The sequence below is a fragment of the Fringilla coelebs genome, assembly GCF_963513975.1.
Source record: "Fringilla coelebs genome assembly, chromosome: 4".
In the NCBI taxonomy this organism is placed as follows: Eukaryota; Metazoa; Chordata; class Aves; order Passeriformes; family Fringillidae; genus Fringilla; species Fringilla coelebs.
Genome location: NC_140032.1, coordinates 42,461,418 through 42,489,232, shown reverse-complemented (window position 1 = coordinate 42,489,232; position 27,815 = coordinate 42,461,418).

The following is a 27,815-nucleotide window of genomic DNA, read 5'->3' as shown; positions in this document are numbered from 1 at the left end:
AAAGAAAGGTCAGCAGCTCTGTAGTGTATTTGGGCTCCAGCAGGGGCTGATGTGAGCTGGCACACACATAAAGCCTCATGAAGTATTATGCCAAACTGCCAGTGTCTGGAAGGACAAAAGTAACTCACCAGAGACCTTTACCAGTATGTTTTGCTTTCTCCTTCCATAGCCAATTACAGGATGCCCATCATTTGGCCTCCTTCCTCTTTCCCTGGTGCCTCCAGCCATGGTTCCCCATGATGAGCAGCACGCGCTCATTGTGACTCCAGCCCTGACCCCACGCCTGGGTGCTTGTCCCCAGCTCCATCCTCTGGGGCTGCCAGACAAGAGGAACCCACCTGGGGTGAGGTATCCCTCACAGCAGAGCTGATATCTTCATTCAACATTGGTCATTTCTCCAGTCTTGTCCCTGGAAGCATGGTGTATAATATTTTTGCTGTCCAGGAAGATCATGCTGTGTTCATCATATGCCCTGGATCTTTAACAGTGACTTCTAGAAACAGGAAATCTTGTAAAATATTCAAGTATTATCATGGGACCAGCCTGAGTTATAGCAATATAAAGATGCAATGTTGACTACATTTATTTTTCAGTTTATTTTTTGCTAGTTAAAATCCAAACGAGCAGACTTTTTTTTTTTTATTTCTGCTAACTTTCAACTAACGTACAAATAATTAAAATTTAATTGTACCCTGTTCATGAAAAATAAAAGTGCATAGTTTATGTACCAGTACTTTCAAAGCTAATTTTGACTTTCTCCAGAAGTGAACATTCGTAGTTGAAGAGTTTAAATTTACAGAACTGATCTACAGCAATAACTAATCCAAGTACTTTAAAAGATGAGAAATTGCAGGGAAGAATTTGTCATCGGTGAACCTGGATGATTAAGCTAGTAAGAATCTTGATTGTCATGTTTCCTAATGAGAAAATGACTCGTTTGTGGAACAAGTCCTTCATTATAGATTATTTCTTCAGCTGTGATATTTTCTGCCTGCACTGCAGTCAGCTGTGGTCAGAATTCTGTGGTGCCAGAGCCCCAAATAGCTTTGTGCAGAGACATACTAACTGCTAGTTTTGTCATGACATTACTTTTTAACAGTGAAAAAAATCTCAGATTGGTTAACAATGCATTTTATGGCTAATTCAGAAACTAGTGCTTCTCATGCCATGGTCTCCAGTTGCTACTTATTAAAATTAGCAACCTACCATTATCTCAAATACCATATACTAAATCACAAGAAAATGATACAAATTAGAAGTACATTAGTTGAGAGGGTGGTTTGTTAGCCATAAACCTTCAAACTGATAATACTTTATCTCTAATTATTTGTTAACTTATGTGTTTCAATTCCCTTTATTATTGTGCTTTAACACGTTGATTTTGTCACCTCTGGGTGTTTGTTTTTTCTCCAGGGATGATTAATAATTTATGCCAATCCTGATACATAAGCCTGGAGAGATTCACAGCTTTATATAAGCATGTGAGATTTACAGGCACATTTAATGTTAATACAAATTATCAGCACATTATTTCCTCACAGCTTGCTACTCTCTGCCTTTCTCAGCTACTCATATTTCTAGAAGAATCTCTTCTAGCTCAATCCCTTGGTCATACAGTCACTCAGAGTTACTAGGATTTAATCTCTGACTGCAAACAAGAAAACAAGGTAATTTTTTCTTTAACTCAAGTGAATTTTTTTATTTTTCTTGATTATGCCAATTGTTATTTTTATATAAAGAGAAGTAATTAATTCAAGGTGAAGAATTTGTAAAGGACAAACTTGAAATGCAGGTAACATCGCGTTCCCAGAGATGATTCACTGTAAGTAGAATGGGAACTAAGAACCTTACTGCTAAGAAAGTGAATGTATTCATGCAGCCTGAGAATGGCCACAGACCTAAGGAAAGGCTTTTCATAGATTACAGAAAAGTGAAGAAATGGCCCATCCTTAATTACTGAAGTCTCAGAAGCAGCGGTGCCGAGGAGAATATGAACCAGCCCACAAATCTGAAAAAACAAGCAAACAAACTCAAAAATCCCCACCAAAATCTCCCAACCTGCTTTTCTTCTTTGGATCAGGTTAGCCCAGTAGCAGACCTCTGGAATAAGACATATGTAGAGTTATACCAGGAAGCACCATAAGAACACTTAAAAACACATAAGAAACACATGGCTGAACACACTTAGGGGGCTGCTTTGGGTATTGACACAGGAGCACAGTAAAATGAGGACATTGTTGAAAAAATGTAACTGGTGACAAATGCTTTGAGCTGCTTGAGGAGGAGCACTCAAGGGATTCACATAAAAAATTGTATCAGAGATCTCTGGGACATTCAGCAAAAATAAAGGCAGGTGAAAAAAAAAAAAACCAAAACAAACAGCAGTGTTGTTTTAAAGTTTATTTTATGCTTAAAACCCCAAACACTGTTCATAAGAAGATTTCTTAGTTGGGAAAAACAATAAATCAAAAATGGTATTGAGTTGTAGAATTTAAAGATGCAGCTGTGCTACAACTACTCTCCAGGAAATAGGTTTACAAGGCTTATCTTAATGCAAAGAAGCACTTTCATTTGCATAAGTGTATATGGATCCTCAGCCATTGCCTCTGGACATGTTTTTCAGGTGTGTGAAAAGAGTAACCAGTGTTATACTTGGTCTGTTTTGTTCCCTTGAGTATGTGGATTTGCTGACCACTCTGTTCTGCCTGTGGGGCTTTCTTCCTAAGTTTCAGGAGAAAAAATTTAAACATATAAGAAACCCAGAGCACTGAGGAAAATGAAAAACTTCAGTGTCTCCTGGTGATAAATATGGAAAGAGCAGAAATGAGCAGATGGCACACTGTACACCATCATCCTTGCAGAGTATATACATATATTAAAAATATCTCTATCTCCATAACAAAATTAAACCTGTAACGTAACTCAAATATCCTCTCCCCTAAAGATTATCTCGTTTGTTGGTCCTGCAGAAACACAGAAGCTCTCTTGAGAAACAGACTGGGACTTTTTTAAAAAGTACATTACATTTTTAAATCATTAGGTGAATCACAATTTGCTTTCAGATTTAGACAATAGTTATTTTATGCTATTAATGCAGTGCGAACATAAACCAAGTTGGCTTCAGCTGTTTACCAGTTAACTCTATCTAATACAATTCACCATCACTTTAATTCATATACCTAAATTGATAGAATTTTATGGTTTTAACGAATTTTCCAGTCATTGTGAAGTCTGTTATACAGTCATGGTATTTTTTTACATTCACCTTGGCTTGGTTTATCAGTAATAGGGAATGGAACAGTGAAACAATCTGTCTTAAAACGAAGCAAAAATTATCCACTCTAGCTACAGTTTCAATAGGACAAACACTGTCTAAACAAGCAGTTAGGCAGCTAAAATAAATTTTAGAATTATCTGGTGGAGGTTCCCAACAAAATGCTCACAGCATTACTCTGAGAATAAAGGAACACAGAACATAGTGGGACTATGTGTAAAGCTATAAAATCCAGTCTTTCACTTCACATTTGCCACTGGTGGCTTGGGATCTGCTATTAGATCTATGACTCGAAATGCTAGTAAGTAATAGGAATATTCCTAACAAAAATTATTATTGGATAAGCATGACACAGTACCCTGGTATCAAAAAGCAGATTTTCAAAATCCCCTCATGATATTTCTGATGACCAAAATATACTTAAACACACACCCTCACCTTTTCTTTCCAGTGATTAGGTTACCATGAAAATGTCCTTCTCAAAGCTGGGATGACACAGCTGTGCTAAACTAGATTTTAGTAGTAGAGTTTACTTATGTCTTGTTTTGCTAAGTAAGCTGTTTTTTGGATCTTAAGTTAAAACCTGAAGCAGTTGAGAACTATTTCATAACTGATACTTTTCTACTGCCTGTTTTCAAATAAAATCTTTGTGGCAAGATGCATAATCTAGCTGGTTTAGAGTCTAAATTATTCTAACATTCAGCAGAATAATAACCATTTTGTCTACAGAAAAGCAATATCCAATGTATTTTTCATAGTAAAATGAGTGCAGAAAGGACAACTGGAAGCGTAAGATCCATCTCTTTAGATGCAGTACAAGACTTCAAAAGTAAAATGTGTTAAATTTCCTATTATCTGAATTCTTCTGTGGTCACAGATGTTCTCTTCACTTTCATTTTATTTATTGATGAGAGAAAATCATGTATTTAGCCCAGTCACTTTATTGCCTTGTTTTTATCATGAAAAACAAGCTCATCTGAAGTGATTCTTTTTGAGTCTTGCCAAAAGCTGTTCCACGAAATTAGAAATAATATAGAAACCTTACTTGACCCGTCCTTCTTGAGTTATTTTATATGCAAAAAAATAAAGCATAGCTAGCTTTATGCTTACTGTAGTATCATGTCTCAAAGTAAGAGTTGTAGGGCTGAGAGGAGGGGCAGCATCACCTCCCTCATCTGCTGGCAGTGCTGTTCCTAATGCACGTCCTCTGTTCTTCAGAAGGGTTCCAAGACAACCAGGTGATGGGTATCCTCACATTAGGGAGGCTCTAAGTAAGGGTTCAAATTTAGCTAGACTGTGGTGTGCTTATAATGGGGGCTATTTATTCCAGCAGTGCTTTTATTCTGTAGCTTCCTGTAATACCCTTTAATTCCCATTTCAACTTCATAATATGGAAATTCAGCCAAATTAAAACCTCACCATTGATTTTACTCACTGAAGGCAATATGTTCTAGATAAATAGATTAGTACACATGAAAAGTTCACAGTGGTGCTGAAGGAGCAAAACAAACCATATTTGCAGTACTCCCAGCAATACTAATAGTAAATTCTGATTTTGAGACTTCAATAAAAAGTCCAGGAACAGCTGGATCGTTAAGTGCAGAAACAATGTGATTTTCCAAAAATATGAATAGAGGTATACTAATGTATGAAGGAATGACAAAAACAACAGGTTCTGTGTCCCTGATGGCTTCAAAATGGGGGATTTTGCCACATTCTGTGATTCAGAAAAGCACCTGAAGATTGCAGGAGTTGCCTAAAGGAAGCTGCTGCAGCCGTGTTTCATGTACAGTCTGTTGGTTGTTTCAGCAATGCTGAGGCATCCTTTGAATTCTGAAAGGTTGGAAGCACGGGGCTTGAGAGCTACATTTTATCAGGTAGAACTGTGAACTCTAAGTCTGCTGAAAAATGCATCTTCTCAGAGTCAAATGGCTGAGAAAGAAACAGTCTCCTGCTCTCGGAGCTCACAGCTCTGGCTCCCTGTGGGAATGGGCAGCTGGATTATTTGTAACTCAGGTGCTAATGCAAGAAGAACTATCCCCATAGGAGCCTTAAACTGACACAGTAAGTAAAAAAAATGCTACTAGAAGCAGACTTCTGTGTGTGGGCCACCCACTGAAGAAATAAATCTATTGTTCTTACACGCCCCATGCCATATATTAAGAACATTGCTTACTAATTTAAAGCAAATTTGAAGAGTAAATAGGACTCATCACAAATTGTATGATATATTTAAGGAAATTACGATGTTCCCTTCACTCCTTAAGCTGTGTCTCAGTAGTTATTGAAAGTTGCTATTCTTGAAAAGGAGAAAAAATATAGAATAATTCTCAACTCCCAAGTGGTTTACATAATTTGCTGAGATTGATTACTCTTAAATATAAAACTTAAAATTAAGTGGTCTAAGAACATAGTGAAGGCTTGACTTTTTCTGTACAGAAGATAAAAATGCCTCCAAGCCTATTAACATATTTTATGGCATTAATGCATAAATATTCTGAAATGACCATTTTTCTTATGGCTTGTTAATGTTAACAATGTGTTAGCATCTGGATTAGAGCCAGGTCAATGTCAAAGTGGGTTTTTGAAAATCTTCACTTCACTAAAATGATCTGAAAGCACAATTTAGTTTTAAGTCCTTCAGAATTTGGACCATATATGTGTGTGCATATGCCAAGGTCTCGAGGAAAAATAATTGGCAAGAAGAAAGTTTTACAGACTTTTCTAGCGCTTGAAAATATCTATAAATGTACAAAAATGAAAGAATAGTATTCAGTTGCAAATTGTCTCTGAACAAAAAAAATCAGTAAAGAAATTTATGCCAAGTTACTTTAGTCTCTAAGCACAGAGGAAAAAAAGGGGAAAAAAGGCCTCAGTAGCTTTTCAAGTACTATTACTCAGAAGATCACATCTAGAGTCAACTTTTACACTTGAAAGAAACAGTTGCAAGTGAAAATTTGTTTTCAACAAAAAAGCTATTCATTTTATAAAAATCACAAACTCTATGGTTGAATTAAAGTAGCTGAAAAGATATTCAGTCAAACAGCTTAATATCAATTTCCATTGGGCCTTCTCACTAGAGTTTGGTTGTTGTGTGGCAGAGGTGAGGGGCAGAAGGTGAGAAGCTGTGTTTAGCTATCACTGAAGTTTCCTGAACAGAAGAAATCCATGAATGGTTGACAGATGTGACCATAACATCCAGAATAATGATTTCCCACATCAGCTCTTGTAATGAAGATTATCCCAATTGTATCAGACTATTCTAAAGAGTACCCCTAGTCTCTACTGTGAATCGAGGAAAATAATTTCACAGATTTTTCCTTTCCAGGGGGAGACAAGAACAGGATCAAGTTAAACCTTGATTCAGCAGAGACACAGTTTTGGTTGCTTTGTTTTGGTCTTTTTCAAAGAGCAAGTACCTTTAAAGAGTAATAAAATCTTATCCTGATGAATATGTTTATTCTCAGGTAATATGCTGGATGCCCAGCCATCGTTCTGCTTCCATGCTCCGATCAAACCAGTCTGTCTTTTAAAACAATTTCATTTCATACTGTTTCTCAAAAGCTCCGCAAAATTAGTGCCATTAAAGTAAGCACATTACATTATTCTCCTTGCTACTTACAAAAGGCATCCTTAGATTACCTTGCCCTACCTTCATCCTCCGTGATCCTGCAGAAACAGGATATCCAACAAGCCAACAACTGGTCCCTAAGTCCTGCCACTGTGGCCTCTTGGCCATGCTTGGGTATGCATGGGTTACTGCACACCAGTAAGGGTACACTTCATTTTTCTACAAAAAAAAAAAAAGGAAAATTCCTCAGGAAAGGAATTTGTTTGAATACCATGGCTCCACATATTTCACTGCTCGTTGTAAATAAATCAAATGCCTGAAGTCAAATATATCAAAAAGCACTTCAAGTTGGGATAAATTTATCTGCCTCAAAGTTTTTCCAAAATAAAAAGCAACTCTTTCAGATGGACCTTGTTTTCTTCTGCTCCAGAGTACTATTGTAGTGAAATTAGTGAAATCAACTTGTTTTTGAGACCAAACTCTTTTTCTTTTCTTCTAACCTCCAGGGCAAAGGGAGGCATTTTGGGCTAATTTGTTCAGTGCAGACAAGCTGAACACACAGCATTTTCGAGGCAGCTTTGACAGGAACTCAGTGTCTGATGGGAGAGAGCACTCAGAACTTCTACACAGCTTTGGAAAACCCATGTCTAGAGTTAGGCTCTAGGAATGCATTTATTTTCTTTCCCTCAGAAAAACAAATATAGTCTAACCTGAAAAAAATGCTGCAGTCTTTTAGTAAAAGATGCTGTGATGCACAGAAGGTCTACTACATTTTCTCCTGGCAAAACTCCCTTCAGTGTCTTACTGGCCAGAAACAGGAGGAAGCCACTAAATCGTTTTCACAGAAAAGTTGTGAAGGCTTTTCCATTCCAACATCTAATTTGCTTTGGAAAAATTCAGTGCAGTGAAGCATGCAGCAAATAGAGTGCAAGGTAAAAACATTCTGTCTATGATGGAAAAATAAAGTTGAAAAATTTACGCCCTCAACACATAATGCCACCACCAGAAGAGATTGGTATTTAGTGTTTTCATGACAAACAGATATCGAGATTGCCCCTGTGTCTATACACAGCACTGCTCAGGGAATGATGTTAGAGGAGACTGCAGAGCATAAGAAAAAAACCCCTTTAGTCCATGAGAAAAAAGGAAGGTGAGTGAAGGAAGACAACATTATTCATAATTAATGAAAACAAAATTTTTGAGTAAATTTAGAAAATTTTTGAGAGGACAAAGTGAAGGATGTGAGCAAAGCAAAGTGGCAAATGTGTGCATGGGGAAGGTGGAAGACTGCTTACAAGGCAGCCTTTTCTCGTGAGCCTGCAGAGGTGATTCTGGCTTTGAGACTCACTTCTCTGGGCAGAAAGCTAATTACATTCCTCATGCATTTGTCTTGTTTTGGCAGAGGTCAGTTGAGGGACCCCTGCAACCCAGCTGGTTATCTCCACACTACAAAGCCACTTCAGAAGGAAGCTCAAGTGTCACTGAAAGAGGAGAATCCCACTGGAAATGTTGGGGCTGTGATAAGCAGTAACAAACATCAGCAGCAGGCTCATCAATGTGCAGGCTCCAGATGAAGAAGAAATTCCATTCCAGAACAGGCTATCATGGCAGCAGCTTCCCTGGGTCTGTCAGCAGCAGCAGCTCTGCATGGGACACAGCCAGCCAAGGGCAGCAGACCAGAACTGCCTGCAGGAAAACAGAGCTGGCCCTTGGGGTGTGTGGCAGGCAGCACTAAATGGCATGTCCATTCACCCTCCTGGATGCCACAGCCACCAGAAAAATGAATGCTTGGGATTAGTGCCCATTGCATAAAGAGACAGTGTCTGCACTTACAAAAGCTGTAGTGATAAATCCTGATTTCTTTCATTTTGGACATGACTATTTCCTCTCCATCTGTTCCCCAAGGTATAAGCCATTTTTCTGGAGAACTGCTGGTCCACTGTAGGTATGAGATGGCATCACTGATGGCCCAGGTGACAGTGCTGCTCAGTCAGTTGTTTGCAACAAACAGTATGGGAACAGATGACCTCAACAACCCCACCAGAGATGATTTGAGCAAGATAAAAGTGTTAGGTAGTATGCTCATCTGCTTTCCTTTTTTTCTTAGATTTCTGACAGCAGAAACAGAAAGGACAAGTAGAGTGCAAGTGCACCCACTGCACAATCTTTACAACAGTTTATAGGGACCTCATCAGAATGTGCCTGTAAAATACACCATTAAAGTGAGTGGGGCAGAAAAAGGGAATATTCTGAGGTTGTTGTGTTTGACTCATGCATTAGACAGCATAAGTTCAGGAGAGTTCATGACATTGTGGATCATGTCAATCAATGTCAATGAGTTACTGGCCAAAGCAGACTTAGCTTGTCCATATATGTTTTGTGTCTGCTCAAACTCTGTCATTTGCATGGACTGAAAATTATAGATATGCAAGTTTACCTTTTATCGTTTTGCATTATACACATGCCATTAAAGCCTTATCTTAAATTAGCAGGTCTCTAACCCTTAAGGGAAATACATTGCTTGAACTCTGCCTTTATACTGCAGTTTAATAAATTTACCTTTGATGAACAGAAATAACTCTGAAGTCTGCTGGCATTGTAATTCATATGAGGTTTTAATGCCTTCTGAAGTTATTCTCTCAAGGTTTTTTGTCTCCTGCTGAAGGGACAATTCACACTTCACACCAAAGAGTCTCTTCAAACTGAAAAACCAACTGTGCTTGAATTACAGGACCCATAACATACATCTGACAATTCCTAAAGACTCTAGGACCAGATTTGTTTCATATGGGTATATTTACTGTATCCATTCCATAGACCTCTAAACAATTACTAGCATTGCAGTCCAATGCTCTACATTGCTGACACTTGTCAGCGTTGCTGAACTGTGACTTGCCTTCCTAGACACCACTGAAAAAGGAAGCTGAATGAGAGATTAATCCATAAATTAATCCAGGCAACCAAAGACAAGTGTATCCTGAAAGACTAAAGACCTGCTTTTATGCTTCCACCTCTATCTCAAAGTCCAACTGCAAACAGGTTCCCTTCTAGTTAATTTAGAGGGATTAATAACTGGGTGGCTTTATAATTCACTTCAATAAGACTGGGAAAACAGATCAATAAATCTTGTCTTTTATCCACCCTCTTGTTCTGCAGTCTGTTCTGCACCTATGAATGATTAGCACGAGGTGTAGGATAGTTCCCTGAAGGTTGCTACTGGCAAGTCTCATTCATTCCCCATAGGTGAGCCCCTGAATCTTTGAGGGAAAAAATGTTATTTATGTGTAGTGGGGCATTAAGAACAAGTACTGCACATGTACTAAAAATGCAAATCACACCCTTGAATCTTTAAGCTCGGCCACATTTGACAGCAGCAGCATGAAAAGGAGCATATTTGCAATGCTGCTATGACCTTTCAGCTGTCTTGGTCGTCTTGATCATATATCAGCTTCCAGTCACTTGCAGCAGTGTGGGAAGCACTGACATCAGCTGAGGACCTTTGGGAAAGTTATATTAACTGTAATTATTACTACAGTATACAAAATGAAACTCTCTCCTCTTATCACCAGATGCCAGACTAGGTTACTGGCTTAATCATAGGGTCTGTCAAGAGGACTGCATAGCAGATCTTAGGGAGTGAGAAAAAAAGCTTTATGGGCTGCCTTCCCTTCCTTCCCCTGATTTGTTAAATGCTTATACAGGCAGCCCAGGTGGTTTAGCTGCCAATGACAAAGATTGCCTGAGGCATCAGAGAGGAGCACAAATTAGGACCATCTCATTTTTACAAGGATTTTCTTCAGTGTCTGGGCTCCAAACAGCAGCTTTTCTAATAATGGAGGCTATGCCTTCCCATGTGGCAACATTTGTGGGTTTTATCTGTAAACAAACTAGATCAACTGCAGGAATAGCAAATCCTTCTGTACCTGCAAATGCTGGCACGAGGGTGACTTTTATAAGCCATCTTTTTAGTGAAGTGTAGAGAACTTATTCATCCTAACTTCCAACTATTAGGTAGTTGCAACAACTTTATGCATTTAATTTATTTTTCCTTTTTTGAATGAGGACAACTGTGGTAAGCACAGACTAAGTTTTAGCAACCTTTTCTAGTGATAATGAGATAAAATGTGTCCAAAACCTTGCCAGATTGTGAAGCTGCCTGTGAATGTGATGGAACATTAAGTGAAGATACCACTACAGCTCTTTTGATCAATAACAAAACCCTTTATGAATCTCAAATCGACATTTTTTTTGTTAAGATCTGCCAGGGAAAAGAAACATCTTTGTTGTACTATACCTAAAGAGATGTTGTCTCTCACCATAAGATCTCCATGGGAGAAGTTTCAATATCAACTCATCACTGTAAGCATGTTTATTTATACCAATCCAGGGCAGATAAAGAGAAGATGGGCAACAGCAGAGCAAGAAAACACTTCAGCAGAATATCTGAGGTCTAAGAGTAGTGACTGACATTTATTCTAGATGAAAAATACACTGGTTTTTAGCAGGAATGATCAACACTGGGTACTTAGAATTAATGGCTAGCACAGGGTATTTTTTATTAATATCATTTCAGATGGTATGTTGAGAGCTTTTATAGAGGATTAGGGGGGCAAAAAAAGACTTGGCCACTTGCTTGAACAGTCCCTCAAAGTTTCTCTCCATTTCAGCTGGCCTGGGCTACCATGTCACAGCTGAGATGAGTGACCTGTGTGTTTCCATTTCTGCTCCTCCCTGCTGTTCCAACACTTGCTCTTCTACACTCAGGTCTGGTCAGATATTTAGGCTGCACGACTTCATCCAAACAACCCTCTCAGCCCTACTGAATTTTCCATTCTACATTGGTGAACATAGCTACATTTTTCTTTTTGTTTGGTTCCTATTCATAAGCAGTATCAGCTGCTTTTAATAAGGAAATAGTTACTTTTCTAAGTGTAGAATTTTGTTCAAAAATATCCAGAGCTCATGCTCTGAGCTCGTGGCTGAGACTGGAACAGGAATTTTCAAGAACACAGTCATGTGAAGAAATTGCACAAAGAATGTGCAATTTACCCATAGCATGTTTTGGGAGATATTAATGTAATATAAATACCTACAGTTGTTCATTGTTCTTGTATTCCCTTTTTGCTCTTGAACATTTGTAAGAGCAGTTTGAAAGAAAAGTAATCTGGTGAACCTGGAGCTGAATTAAACTTAGAATTGAGAAAAACGGATTACGATATGAAATGCAGACTATCCCCTGGAGAAGCAGTGAATGCAAAACTATTGTTTTAAGTTTCACATCAGAAATGCTAGCAGCAAACCTTGCAGCCACTTGCTTGAAACAGTCCAGAAAGATTCTTTCACTTCCTGAGCCAGGGTCAGAAAGTAAGATCTACTTCCAAAACTCTAGGACTGTACACAATAGGGGGTTATGATATTGCAGAGCATTCTGCTGCACCAAATGAAAAGTCAATTGACATTCACTGCCTAGTCAGAAAACAGTTCAGAACAGACTGACCAAGTAACAACAAAGAACATGGAACAGAAACACAGCATTTCATTGCACAGGAAGACATTTGAAATTCCTCACACTGCTCTCATCTTTAACTTGGAAGGCTATGACAAAGAACAGGCTATTAAAAATGTGTACTGTTAGGGTTTCATATTGAATTAAAAACCCTGAAAAAGGACACTCAGATTTTGATTTTTACAGCACTGTGCTCATGTCCGTGGAAATGCTATAAACAGGCAGGATTTCCAAACATGAACAACCAATTGCTATTCATAAAACATACATTTTTTGAGGCTTCTAATTCCTGTATTCGAATGAATTTAGATGAAGGCCAGTATTAGGAACATTTCAGCAATAATCCTAATTTATTAGAGGCTCCTTATTGTCAGGTATGTGTAACAGGATGCTCTGCCCTGGATTGTGGGCAAGCGAGTTGGACAATGCTCTGTTTACAAGGCTATCAGAAATGGGCTGACAGGGGCATCAGGCTGGTTCTGGGGTTGAATTATGCTAAAAGCAGTCTGGCACATCAACCCCCAAATTAAAATTTGGGCAAAGATGTGGCAGACAAACTGCTAAGCTGATCTGGAGACATATGACTGGCAGTCAATCACTTTACATGACAGGAGTCCAGTCCTCTCTCATATGGTCAGGTTCTTCTAACACATCCCTTCTTGGAGTGTGTATGAAGATTCCTCCTTTGGGTGGGGATGCCCCTTGAAATTTCTCCTCAAGGCTGAGCAAAAGAGATGTCTTTTGCTGGCCCAGATGTTGGCATGGATGAGTTACATCAATCCCTACTGTAGTAAGTGTTTCTTTTTGCTAGCTCTATTACAATTGCTTTAATATAATTGCTTTGAAAATGTGCACTGTCCTGTCATACTTTACTTTTCTGTGCTGTCCAGTAAATAACTCTGATTAAGATCTTTTTGTCTAATCATTGACCATAATAAATCATTCATTTTTATATAAATATATCTGATTTGCCATCATTAATCCTGAAATTGTACAAAGGTTCAATCACAATCTATAATTTCTTAGACTTGAGTTCTTGACAGTCTGAGGTTAAGATTGGATCCAGCCCCTCCTAGGCTCCTCCCTGAGCAGGAGTTTATAGAGCAAGGGGGTCCTTTCTGCACCTTGTGACTCAGAGGGGGGGCTTCTCCAGTAAACCTAGTCTGAAGCTCCCACTCTCTCCCATGACACTGTGTTCCCTAGCACTAGGTTAGCTGACACGCTGAGAGCAGTGGAGTGTCTCTCTGCTCTGAAAAAACACAGATTAAGAGCTATTCAGTAAAAGTTTAGATACCTCTGAAGTGTCTATAGAGGAATGCAAATTTTCAGTTTCATGTTCTATTTTAAAAATCAGAACCATTTCATTTTCATCTCACCTTCAGTGACCTACATATCTTCTTATCACTAAAAACTCTGCAAATTTCTTAGCTACATTTCTCTTGGAAAAATAAAGAATAGAATGAGCCTGGTTTTATAAGCCATGTAGAGACGTGCAGGAAGACTCTTCCAGACAATAAGAAGTATTTCATAAAACCAAAAACTAGCTAGAGGTAACAAGCTGGAAAAACTTCTTCTCACTAGATAAAATGTCAAGCCATAGAAGAGACCATAATGTCCGTAAAACAAAAAAATGATGTTCTTATGTAAATATGCAGCTCCACTTAAATCCCATTTAAAGATGCTTGCAGTCTGGCTGACCCTAAGCACTGAGCTGATTATATCTTCAGTACTTTTTGGGTAGAAGAAAACATTTACTTTTCAGTTACAAAGGAATATATCTTCAGATGTGCAAACCAGATCACTGACATGCAGAGTGCCTATGTGCTCAGGGGAATGTGCCAATGCACACATTGGCACATTCCCATCTCCCTATTCCACATGTGACCATGATGCATGGGATGCATCCCTGAGGGTGCCAACAGCCTCACCAATTCCACACCAGTGTGTGCTGGAGGAATTACTTTATATCCACAGGACCACAGATTATTTCAGACTTCTTCTTATGTCCCTTTCAAATCTGTAGGCACAAACGAGCCATCACATACCATGTCTGTATTTTAAACTGTTGAAGTGGAGGAATATGGCTTTTTTTTTTCACTGCAATTTATTGTCAAAACCCTGAAATGTTGGTTTCCTTTCTATAATAAGAATAGAAACCTATGTGAGAAGAAGCAGCATGAAAGCTGTAGCTCTGACTGAAATTTGGCTGCAATGATTTAGATTGTAGGTGTCTTGCTATGTAGCAAGACCTTTATCTTCATGTTTTCTTGACAGTCAGTGTAGCACATTTCTTCCACAGAACACATGTGATCTGTAAACACTCCAATGAGTCTGGTGGTACTATTGGGTATCTGTGAGTAACTGAAACAATGCATTTGATTTTTGTTTTCTAGACTCACTTCAGTGATTGATCTCACCTTCCTTGACTTTAACATTTTTGGGATTATTTCTTTGACTTGCCTTGATAAAGGCCAAAGTAAAATTCATTATGATCTACAGCCCATCAGTAGACTTGTGCAGACCAAGATATTAGAGTTGGCTGTTAACACTAAGTAGAAGTGTTCACAACCCTCAAAAGATGTGTGTGGGTGTACACAAGCCACTAAAACTTAGTGAACTTATTCTCAAACAGCCCCAGATGGGTTAGCTCACAATAAGTACCTTGTCATTCTAGTTACAAATTTGTGCCTGAGACCATTGTGCCACTGACTTTGCCTGAAAGTACAAAGCAGATTGTACTGACAGAGCTCTAGCAGCAGCATTGGACCTACTTTTGTGCAAGGTGTGTGCCTGTCTAGACAGAAGTAGAGCACACAGCAGTTCAGCTATGCACATGTACTGAGCAGGAAACACTGCCTCAGCACTGCCACAGTGTCTGATTTTAGTCTCAATACAAGACAGTTTTTGGAAAGATTAAAAGCATCTCACTGAAGATCAAGAACCACCCTCTGTTATCCTCTGTCATTCCCACACAAATAGTTTCCTGCTCTCTTGCCTATTAGAACAAAAAATATAAAAGCTAAGTAAGAATTACGTGCTTCTGAAATATTACCACTGCTAAACATTTGACCTGATGATAGAAATAAATACACACCAGTTCAAGCATTATAAACATGTTTGACCCTGCCTGTGATGTTAATAGAGTTGACGCAGGTTTTGTGTTATTTAAAGCATGATATCAGACCCTAAGATATAAAACTGTAAGAGCTTTATCTGCTTTTGTTACAAATGAAATCCAAGATGACTGAGAGGGAAAGTGATCAGAGAAAGTGTTCCTTTTTTCAGCTTATTTACTCAGTATGCGTGACAATACTCACTGTACAGCCAGATTCCTCACGCTGGAAAAGATGAGCTTGTACAGATGCACAATCATTATGATAAAGTTCCAAACAGCTTAGGCTCTGTGTATAACTCCTGCTCTCTTTTTATTTGCCTCTAACACCATTTAAGGACATGATACCAAGTAGCCTGCAGTCACATTAACTTGGTTATGCTCTAGTCCTGAACGCGGAATGGTCGCATTCATGCAAATTTGCTACAGGGGCGAGGTTAAAACATGACAGCTGTTACTCACTAAATGTCCACTGAGGAATTTCACTCCACTTTAAAGTCATGGCTGAATAAGGCCCCTCAAGCCAAAGGCTTGCCTGTAAGAGCCTTTGGAGAACCAGAAAACCCTCAAGAAAAAAGCTCAACTTCACCTTGTCACACAAATGACTCCGGAAGCACTTACCACGGAAACCACGTCTGTGCAGAACCCATTGCTCTCATTTTGGGAGTTTTCCTGATTTTGGGGGTTCTCCTGATATGACCAGTCAGAACAATGGCTTTCCACAGGCTGCTCAGTCCCCTCTGTGTGGCCAGAAACCCCTTTGTGCTCTGCCACTGCCTACATTTCCAGCTCCACTCCCTTCATGCCACAAAGCAGCTTGCTCTGACTTCAGAGCTCTCTTTCTCCACTCACCCCTCACTAGCCCACTTTGACTTGCTATACTTAGCTCATGGGTTTAAAGTGTTTCTTCTGGTAACAAGGAACTGTTGGTGCACCAATCCAGCCTAAATTCAGCTCACAAATAATTTAGGCGAAAACTTGTTCCCATTTCATATTAATTTCCCTTGAAATCTGTATTATGCCACTTTGTTCCTTGGCAATATAGCAGGAAAGATGCCCAGTACCTGTGGGAGGAAAGGCAGCCAAGTAGCTGTTGTTTGAAACTACAAGCTTTTTCTCAGTAACACAGCAACCCACACTTGCTCATCTGATACAAATCTCACTAACTGTCAGCTCTGGCAGATAAATTATCAATAGCTCTGAGCAGATTTATCTGCAATAAAGGGTTTCAATAATTTCCATTTAAATCAAAATATTAAGACTTAGAACCTCAGGAAGGAAAAAATACAGAATTAAAATTATTACCTTAAAAATGAAGGAGAATAAGTTCTTGAGTTTTCAACTAAAACCTAAAAAATACTAGAGATATTTCTATAGCATGACATCATGGAGGATAAGACCCACGAGAATTGGCTGGTTTGAATATCCTAGCCTTCAAAAATAAAATTAAATTATTATATGTGAATTCACTAATGTTGCTATTCTTTTATGAAAATGTGTTCCAATGGTAAAAAGCGCTGTCTTACATCCATTTTAAGAAACATATTTTACTACTCTGCTACTGCTGTATTCATGCACCTTATCCTCCAATTTATGTCCATACTTGCAACATTAAATATTATATTCTCTCAAGAGAGAAAAAGCACAGTTCACTTTCTTGAGTCATTAATCTCAGGTTTTGACCAGTTACTCTCTTCAAAAAGACAAGATTTATATTAGCTTCAAGTAATTAATTCCTGCAATACCTAATAGCAGGTGACCCTGGTTTCTCTTCTCAAACATAAATCCTGACTGTAAAAGGAATAATGAAAATCACAGAAGTTGCTACTTGCAAGCAAGAAACTTCTCTCAGTAAAATACTTTACCCCACATGATCTTAGAAAGGAAGCATGGAGAAATAATGTGATTATGATAGAACACTGACTCAGTTGCTTCATAATCACTTAGACATTCACAGAGAGCATTTAAGAAAAACATTGTTAATAAAGCCCCCAAAAAACAACTAGAAATATTGATTACCTCACTAGAAAAAGAAAAGTTTCACTTTTGGAACTTCTAATTTCTCTTGTTAAACATTGTAGAAGAGGACAGGAGAAAGCTGTGTAACTTTCCCCTTTGAAAGCTTCAGAGGTTGCAGAAGTGTTTGGAATTATGTACTTTACTAATATTAGAAATACTGAGAGGAGGCCCGGGGTAACTCATGAGTACGACCAGATATCCAGGCGTTTTTATAGATGCACTTCTACTGGGAAGCAAGAAGATTCTTCTGTTAATTTTCAAAGCACAATCAATAAACCTGTCAACTGTAATGCAATCCATGAAGATATTTAAATTCAGTTACACACTCTTAGTGGCTCTGGAAGATTGCACAGTGATCTCACAGTTATTTAAACAACTGCTCACCTGCCACATTGCCAACAGCTCCACTGCCTGTGCATTTTCATTCTGTAATTCTATAACGTTCCCTAAAAGCAGCCTGTGGCCAAATTTTCCAGCTGTGGTACCATTAAAAATGTTTGAATCACCTGTTGAAATGAAGTCCAGCCAAGTGTTGCACATGGTTACATCAGCTGGGAATCTAACCAGTTAGAATTCTAGTTAGAATTGTTATGCCATAGTGATTCGGCCTTCATTAAAGGTCAAGATTTGGTGTGTGCTAGTCTTAAAAAGGAAAGGAATCTGATGAGCCAGTGCTGGCTTTGCAATAAGAGTTCTGCTATCACTCACTGCTGATGATTTCATCCAGAAAACAAATTCCTGAGGAATAGTTTTCCCATTCTGTCTACCATTTTGGTACATTGCTGAAAATATTTTCATCAGCATTCTCTATGGAATTCTCATTTCTATCTAAACTTGCTCATGACAAAACCAAGGTTTGCTTTCTGCTCTTTTACAGGAGGAATGCAGTACAAATAGATGGCAAAGGATGACAAATGGCACTGGGTAGCCAAAGCCCAGCATTCAAAGAGCAGGATCAGACAGACCACTGACTCTTAGTGTCCACATAAACACAGTAAGAATACAAAGAGAGTGATCAACAAACCAAAAGGATAAAATAGATGCACACACTTTTCTGTGTATGCCTCTTAAGCTGGTGGTTACTCTCAGACTACCTGAGAACAAGTATATTGCAGATTGCTGGAAAAGACTTTCCTCACAATTTTGTTCTATTCACTCACCTATGCAAATCTCAGGCTAGGATGATTGCTTTGTCTTGGCCTTTATGGCTACTGCTTGTCTGTGTTCATAGGTAAAAACCAGTACACTTAACAAATATATACATCCAAAAGACTTAATCAGATAAATCTGAGCAAGACTATGTTTCTTTCCATTCCTCACATTATGTTAAGGGAAAGAGGAATTTAAGCAGCTTGTGATATTGATATGGTTTAGTGATAATATTCTTAGTATTCTACTGAACAAGCTACTTTATTAACCCTCTTTGACACGAGTCAGTTATTGATGCTATAGCACTTGAATGTATGACATTATATTACTGGTGCCACTCCTCAGTCAGTAGCAATCTTCCTACCACTTTGGGCTGCCTGATTCAGGCCTTCCTTGCATCCCTTAGAAATTTTTTTCAGTTCTCCCAAAATGTAAAGCTTAGTATTAGATACAGACAATGATAACTGCAGAAAAAATGTTAGTAAATCACCAGAAAAAATGTTAGTAAGTCACCAGCTCCCTAACCCTCTCTCTCTAAACCAGCAGATTCTATGATTTGAAAAACTATTTATTACTTAAAGAGTGAGTTATATTTCACTGCATTAGTCATTGGACACAGGGTAAGATGCAGGACTGTGGCACCTCTGGATGAGAAGATATTTAGAAACCTACAGAAATTTCTCCAGTTTTTCATAATGACCCAGTTTTTCTATGAAAGTAGAGCATACAGATTTAGTGTTAATGACGACTGAGCAACACAATCACCTTAAGCAAAGTGTTTGATCTTGATACAATACGGGTATATATTGAAAGAAAAAGATGCTTGCTTAAATATTCAAAGTGATTCATGTATAACTGTTGGAATTTAAGCTTTCAAGCAGGCATTGTCAGAAATATTGTGCCCTTTGTAATGGCCGGAATGGACACCACGATATTAGTTAACCTATCTTCTGGCCCAGAGGGAGAATTGTCATCCCTAAAATTAGTCATAGACTCACAAAATATTCTGAGTTAGAAGAGACCCATTAGCATCATCAAAGCCCAACTCCCGGCCCTGTATGGGGGAGCCCCAAGGATCACACTATGTGCCTATTCCTTGAGTCTGTTTTTATACAAATTTCCCAGACTGAAATGCCCCAATCTCGCCATTGTCCATTCAATATCAGTGTTAGAGCACTTTTCTTACTTTTTCCAGTGACTTGCTTAAGTCTGCTTGCTATGGTTTCAGGCCATTACTACTTGCCCTAACCCCAGCACATGGCAGGGAATTTAATTCCGTTTATGACGCTGTTTGATGTAACTAAAGACTTTGATCTCCTCAGTATTCCCACCACTAAATTTGAAGTCACTGTTCCCTCACCACTCTGGATTCTGACATTTGATGTACATTCCTCCTGATCTGCAGAATTCTGTGCTAAATAGGGTTGGGTACTCCTATTTCAAGACTCTGGTTTTGATGATGCATCCACTCTGGTGTGTGTCACTCCAGCAGCATGACATACTGAGTCATATTTAGTTTGCAATCCTCTATAATGCTTAAATCCTTTCCTGCAATTCTGCTGTTCAGGCAGTCTTGCCCCTCTAAAATTGGCATTCATTTCAAATGAACTGTTAGATAATTCCTCAAGAGTCTGATAACCTGTCTTCCAATATGTTTACAGCCTTTTGAATAAATACCTTCTGCATAGGTAAAACATTATTCCTGCATTGAAATCACTGATGAAAGTAATGAATAGTGCTAGACTCAAGAAAGGTCTTTGAATCATGTTTGGTATATCATTTTTGCCTTTCAATTTGATATTAAAGCACTAATTTTCTACTCTAGAGTAGATTATTCTTACCAATTCTGCATTTCCTGATAGTCTCACCTACTACATATTTTTCTTAGATACAGTGAAGGAGCATAAAAATCTGTAAAAGTCAAATTATTTGACTTCTATTGCTTCTCCTTTATTCACTCTGTCAGAGAAGAAAATTGAATCAGTTTGACATGACTTGTTCCTGGTACATCCATGCTGGTTCTTGCTCATCTCCTTATCATTTCCCAGGCGCCTACAAATTGCTTTTTTGGAGTATATTCTGGTCTTTTTTCCAGGTTCTAAGTTGTGATGACATCTGTGTAATTGTTTGGCTGTTACATTTTGCTGTCTCAGCCCAGGCACCACCACAGCAGCGCTGGCCACCACTGCCCTGGACCCCCTGAGTCACCCCAGACCCACGTGGAAGGGAGGATGGCCACAGGGCAGGCTGGTGTGGGAGGGAATGCTGCCTCCAAAACGGGGCTGAGGACAGAGGCTCTTGGCAGAGGTGAGGAAAAGGAACCAGGGACTGGACATGGCGAGGCACAGCCCAGCTCTGGCAAAGCTCAGCCACAAAACAGGTAATTCTAATGGATGTTGGTCCTGGTCTTGAGGGCAGAACTTTTCACATTTTATCCCCCATTGTGAAAGCCAGCAGAAAGGTTCTCAGACTTATAGAATTCAGCATTGCAACAATTAAGGTCTGATTAAGGAGTAGATCTGAAGAAAATAATCAATTCTCTATTTCACCTTTCTCTGAGGCAGATAAACTTCTGTGGTAAGAAAGAAATTAGTATGCAGGTAACCACAAACATCCTCTTAGACACATTTACTATTGCTTTCCTAGAAGCCACATTTACCCTATTCATATTTATTCATGTTGCCAGCAACTGATTTACCTACATTTTGTCTGAAAAAGAAAAACGTAAGAATTTAGCTTAGAAAGATGCTGCAGCAGAAGATTTCTATCACAGATGCACAAACTTTACAGATAACAAGCCTCATCTTTCACTGACTCTTCCAGCTCTGTTATTTCTTTAGCAAGTCTTTTGAAACTCCAAATCAAATTGCATAACACCCTGCAGTCTTTCCAAGTCTGCAAAGATGGAATCAACTTCACTTTATTATTTACTAAAAAAATCTTGTTGCTACCCTCCTGCTTGAAGCAAATGGTCACAAAACCAACAAAGTACCCTACTTCCCGCTAAGTTTAATCTTATAGGCTGCAGAGATCTTGTCATGCTATTTGCATTTTTATTAGTGTGTTGTATAACATGGGAATGAGGCAGAAATGTATATCATCTCTGACTTACTTTCCTAACTGTGGCTGAGTGTCAAACAACAAATCTGGACTGTTCCAAACATCTGACAGTTTTGCTGAATCTCCATTTGATGGAGCAACAGCCAATGTATGTCTCTAGAAATGAATGTAAAATTGGAATTTTAAATGTTATTCCAGACATCAAAAGATAACATTATGTCATCTGCTCCATCAAAGCTTTAAAAGCTCTGCTGGATAAATTAAGGAATACATCCTATTTAATTTAATACCTCCTATGATCACACAGCTGTGTGATATGATACCACCAAAATAACTTCTCAAGCAATGAAAACACTCCACCATGTTAGAACTCAGCAGTAATAAATGTTAATGATTCAACTTGCTACATATGTTGGATATTACAGCAACACAGAGCGCAGCTCTGCATCGCATCAGAAAAAGAGGACGCATGACAAAAATGCAATTTGTAGTTTTCTAAACAGTTCTGATTTAACTTGTTTTAAAAGGTGAAAAAGCTACATCTGACAGTAGGCTTGTGTTCTATTTAATCCTAAAATTCCTCTCTAATAAGACCCCTCTAACTTTTTTCAGATCATGCTTCAGACTGCAATAAACCTGATTGCTACTACAAATCAATTTGGAAGGTACACATCATTTAGCTGCCATAATCTATCCCCTTTCATCTTTGTCACACCAGGTACTAGCCACCAGGGCAAGTGTAATACAGGTCCTTAGACTCATGAAAGATCCTTTGTTTAGGATTATCCCTCAAAACAGATCCAAGCAACCACATAATACAGCTGCATTCTTGTCACAGAACATATGCTTACCAACAGCGAGTGATGCCTCCCCTGCATCATCCCTTCTGCATTTAGGAAGTGTGGTGCTAGATTTGTATTTAAATGAAACAAAGGTGTCAGACAAGTATAAAGAATCAATGTAAACAAAAAATGGATTGATGGTTGAGTGCCAACTGAACCATCTGAAGGAGATTATTTTCCTTACATTAAGGTAATTATGTGTTTATAAACTATCAGGTATCAAGGCATAAGAAAGCTCTGTTTTCCATCTTGAAAGAATGTGGTTATGTGTGCATATGTCAAACAGCATATTTCCTAAGGCCTTTTTAATCATTGTTTCTGGAGTTAGGAGTTAAAATCATAGGTGCTTACATGATGAGATTTCAGGCCAGGTGCTGAACAAAAAGAAGGCAAGGAAAAAGAAGAGTTTAAGAGGTCAGAATCTAACGTAGTGTTTTTAAAATATATTCATGGCAAAGGGAAGACCAGAAAAACCATTGGCCTTTTACTTGATGAGGATGGTCATCTCACAAACAGGGACACAGAGCAGAGATTTCAAATTTTTCTGCCTCAGTTGTCAGCACTGATGACAGGCTCAGAGGGTCCTCAAGCAGCAGGACCATGACTGCAAGAATGATAAACACACAGTCAACCCTGAACCTGTGGGATTGACTGCTCCAGCTGGATCTCTGTGAGTTTATGGGGCCTGACTGGTTTCATCCCAGCCTACTCAAAGACCTGTCTGAGTCATTGCAAGGCCTCTCTCAATGATTTTTGAACAGTTTTGGGAATCTGGAAAGGTCCCTGTTGACTGGAAGCTGGCAAACATTGTCACAATTTTCAAGATGGGCAAGAAAGTTGAGCCTGGTAACTACAGCCTGCCAGTCTCATTTCAGTGTCTTGTAAAATCAGGAAGAAGATTATTTATTCTGGGAGGTATAGAACTCACCTGGAAGACAACACAGCCATTGGTCAAATTCAGCACAGAGTGTGATTCTTGAGGCTGTCCCGTGCAAGGCCAAAAGGTGGACCTGATGTTCCTTGTGGGTCCCTTTGACTCAGGATATTCCATAATTTTATGATTCATCAGATAAAGCTCTAACCAGAATGGGAGTGTTGCCTAAGTACCTAATGTTCTGCAGATCTCTATATATCTGGAAAAATGAGGATAGATGTTTCTTGGAACTGATAGGAAATATACACAGATTTAGACATGCTGATATTTTTCTATCCTCCTGTAAACCTAGGGAATGTGTTGCTCTGCTGCTGAAATAAGAAGATATGCTTAAGTATACAAAACTGTTTTCTATTGAATGAAAGAAGATGTATCTATAATCTGGATATGCAGTTATAATGGATTGTCTTAACATAGATTATGCATGTTATGCATAATGAATTATGCATAATATAGATCATACATAACTATTTATGACATATTATGCATAATATAGACTATGCATGTTCTGCTTTGTTACTGAGGGCTGCATGTGGAACATTCAGTTAATGTTTTACAGCCAATTAAGCAAGAAATCACTTGACCGTAGCTTTAAATGATGCATATATTTTCAATCCTAATTTCTTGGGAATAAATGTTGTCTTTCCAGATTTCTATCTAAAAACTTCAAAGAATTTGATTTTTTATTAATGGATAGTTCAATCTTTTTACATTTGTGACTGTAAAATATGCCAAACGTGGCATATGACAAACTGATTGTTCACATTTCTACCGAAAACACAGAAGAGTATATATTCTAAACCACTTCTCGTGCTCACTCCAATCTATAACCCAGAAACATTACATTTTATGTGAACACAGAATTTTAGTAACTCATGTCCAACTGTAGTAGTACAGAAGAGAATTTGTCTGGATGAGAAAAGTTCAGTCTCCATGCACAGTCAGGGTATCAGCCCTTTACCAAAAACACAATAAAACCATCCAGCCATCACAATCAACACCCCAATGAAGTTTCCATCTGAAAACCTCTCTGCAAGACACGAGACTGAGGAAAACAAAACTGACCATGCATGTATGTACCAGTGAATGTTACCTACATGAAGAAATACAGCCAGAAAGAACACGAGCACCTAGGGGTTAGTCACTATAACACCTAATGTTCAGGCTCACCATTAATACAGAGGGCTTTGCAAGCTGTACTGGAAGCCTAGGTCAACACATGATGGCAAGCTGGTGTCTCACCCAGGGATTTTATACAGACATCATGCTGAGCAAATTGCCATCTGGATACAAGGGAATCTACAGGCTGTAGGAAATACAGATCTTGCAACCACTCTAGTGTGTCCTACCATTCCCCAACAGCGCTGGAAGGTTGTGTCTGCTTGTTCAACAGTAAGTAAATGCAGCTGAAGTATGGGATGCTGGCAGGGAAAGCCTGGCCAGTACTCAGCCTTACTCCCACCATGCTCCCAACACCCAGCACTCTGGGGGCACTTTGCTGCCCATGGTTCCACAGCAGCTTCAGCATCACCTCCTGGAGTTGCAACTGCTAGTTTTGAGCTCAGCATCCCACGTGCACAGATATTTTTCTCTAGAGGCACTTCACTTTAACAGAGTAATCTACATTGATGATTGTGTGCCTTTTTTTTATTCCCTCACTTAGACCTGTGAGGTCCTTCTGGAGCTGCCTGCCTTTAGTACAGAATTTAACTACCCAAAGGAGCCAAAACATTCATTAACTAGAAAGAAAGTTTTAGGCAGCATAACAGAAAAATGTTGATACTTAGTAGTTGGGACACGTACTAGGGTAAGGCCTGGTTTCTGTCAGGAATTTGTTTAAAGTCCTTTGGTATCTGGCTAAATGCAGCCTGTTTCAATTTCAACAGAATTTGTAATAAAAATGTAGTCCCATTATCAGTGCACCGAGCCATTTACTTACTCCCACACACAAGTCAGATGCATGGCAAATCAGTTTACAGAGATCATTTAATCACTCATGAGTGCACCTTGGGCAATACATCCTAATTCTCATAAATTATCTACAGTTTCTAATGTTTATTCAGAAGAGAAACATTTCAGAAGGTCAGAAAGGATTATTCATCAGAGGCTTAGAAACTGCTCCTCTGTCAGTTTTACATACAGTAAAGCAGTACATAGTAATTTTCAGACTTGCATTAGGTTTTATTATTTTTCTGATAATGGGCTCCTTTTTTTTTCCACGGAAAGAATAAATTCTCATTTAAAGGATTTGTGATCAAGTATTTTCTTTCATATTTAATCTAGTACCAGACATCATTTTATGCAATCATCCTAGGACTGTGAATAAGAATATTTTTTACCTATCCTGACACTCAGAATTTGATTACTTTTGTATGGCTACATTTTATTGAAACGTACCTAATGTGCCTCCCCCTAAACATGAGAAATGAAAACAACCCACATTAAATTTTGGACATTTAGGAAGATTCATGAGATTACCCTGAATATAAAGAGAATCTAATTTTCAGCATTTGACTCTAGAAAATTCAGAATGGTTCTATTTACAAGGATAGAGGTGTTTCCAAATGAAGGAGAGAAGTGAGGTGGAGCTCTTTGCCCTGCCCCTCCATGCAGGTGTGCCAGGCAGGAAGGAGAGCTGTGCTCTCACACTGTGCTGGGGAGCAGCCCTGCCACTGGGGCCATCAACACAGGGCATCCAGCCACTCCAGTAAGGGGAGCACAGCCAGGGAGCAGCACCACAGCCACAGGGAAACCCCTGAGATCCTGCCCCTCTACCACCTCCTCCTTCTCCTCTCACTTCCCTGCTACAGCTCTGCAAAGCTCCAGGGAACACATGAAGCTCCCTGCCAGACAGAGAAGGAAGAGAGGGAGAGGCAGCATGGCCCAGCATGGTCTGCAGGAGAAAATTAGACTCTGCTACAGCTTACACCTTACAGAGGGCAAGGTCTGCCCAAAGGCTTCCTTTTTCTCACTGGTAGCATTGATTTTAATGTCATGACTCACTTATTGTGTCTCTCTCTATAACTAAAAGATGCAGTAATAATGATTGCAGTCCATTCAGCAGCCAAATTCAGAGCTGTGGTGTTCTAAAAGGCTGTCACAGACAAAGATTCTTTGGCTTGGAACATGTTTTAAATCTTCCCATCTCCCAGGAAACATTTATGACCTGCTTAACACACACTAGTGTAAATGCAAGTCTTTCTAAAGTCAGAATTAGAGATGTAGATAGGGTATAACTTACTATATCCCTACTTTCCTACAAATAGATTGAAAAATTACTGCAGCTAAAATTTTCCTTGCTTATTAAAAAAATATATATATTCTGAAGCCTAAGAGAAACATGAATGTGAGATTTAACCATTCAGATTCCTGGAATTTCAGTGGCTGATAACTGAAAAAACACAAGCCAAAACTGATGAAATATGAACTCCTGACAATAAAAAAGTGTTTGGAAAAGAGACAACGAAGATGAATAAAAACTGAAATGGGAGCACCAAAACCAGAATAGAAGCCATTGTGGCTCTTCCCAACCACAGCACTAACAACTGTGAGGGCAGCCTGAATATCTGCATAGCTCCATAATTCTGTGCCATGTGAAAAGCCTGTGAAAGCTCTGGGAAGCTGCCTGCTCTATGGATTGCTTGTCAGTGCTGATCAGTACTGCTGAGTGCTTATCTGCAGGTGCCAGGGATATCAAATGACCTGAACCTAAGAGCAATGGGCTCTAATCTGCAGATAAATTTAAAGACCCCAATTCCCTGCTGACTTAAAAGGGAATTCAAGAATCTCTCCAGCTTCAGACATTTGCTAGTAAGAAACATCAAGGCAGAGGAATTAGGGAATATTCCTTGCAGTAAGCACAAGCTCACTGTAACCTTCTATCAGTCAGAAGATCCTGGGTAGTATTAAACACCCTGCAGAAATAGACAGCTTTGTGGTACAATGGCATTTGCATTTGAACAAAACATACTTAGCATCTCAGTTTCTGATTTATTCTTCTCCTCTTCAAATCACCCTAATAATACAGTTACTATTTTCAGGAGTATAAAAAATTTAAAGTTGCCCTGTAGAAAGAGCTTCCCCATTTTTTCATATACTTACACTTACTCCTTTCTCTAGACTCACATTCTTTATAATTTCTACTACTGCAGTTTGAACAGCTTTCCATAAAATTAATGACTTTACTCCAAGCCTTTAATCTTGTCTTTTTTTGATTGATTAGAAACAAATAGAGCATGAGCTACAAAGGAAGTACTTTTCTTCTTCTTGACAGAAGGCAAGTTACTCTCAAACTCCCAAATATGAACCTACTGGTTTATAAATAACTTCCAGTCAGTCAGTCAGCTAC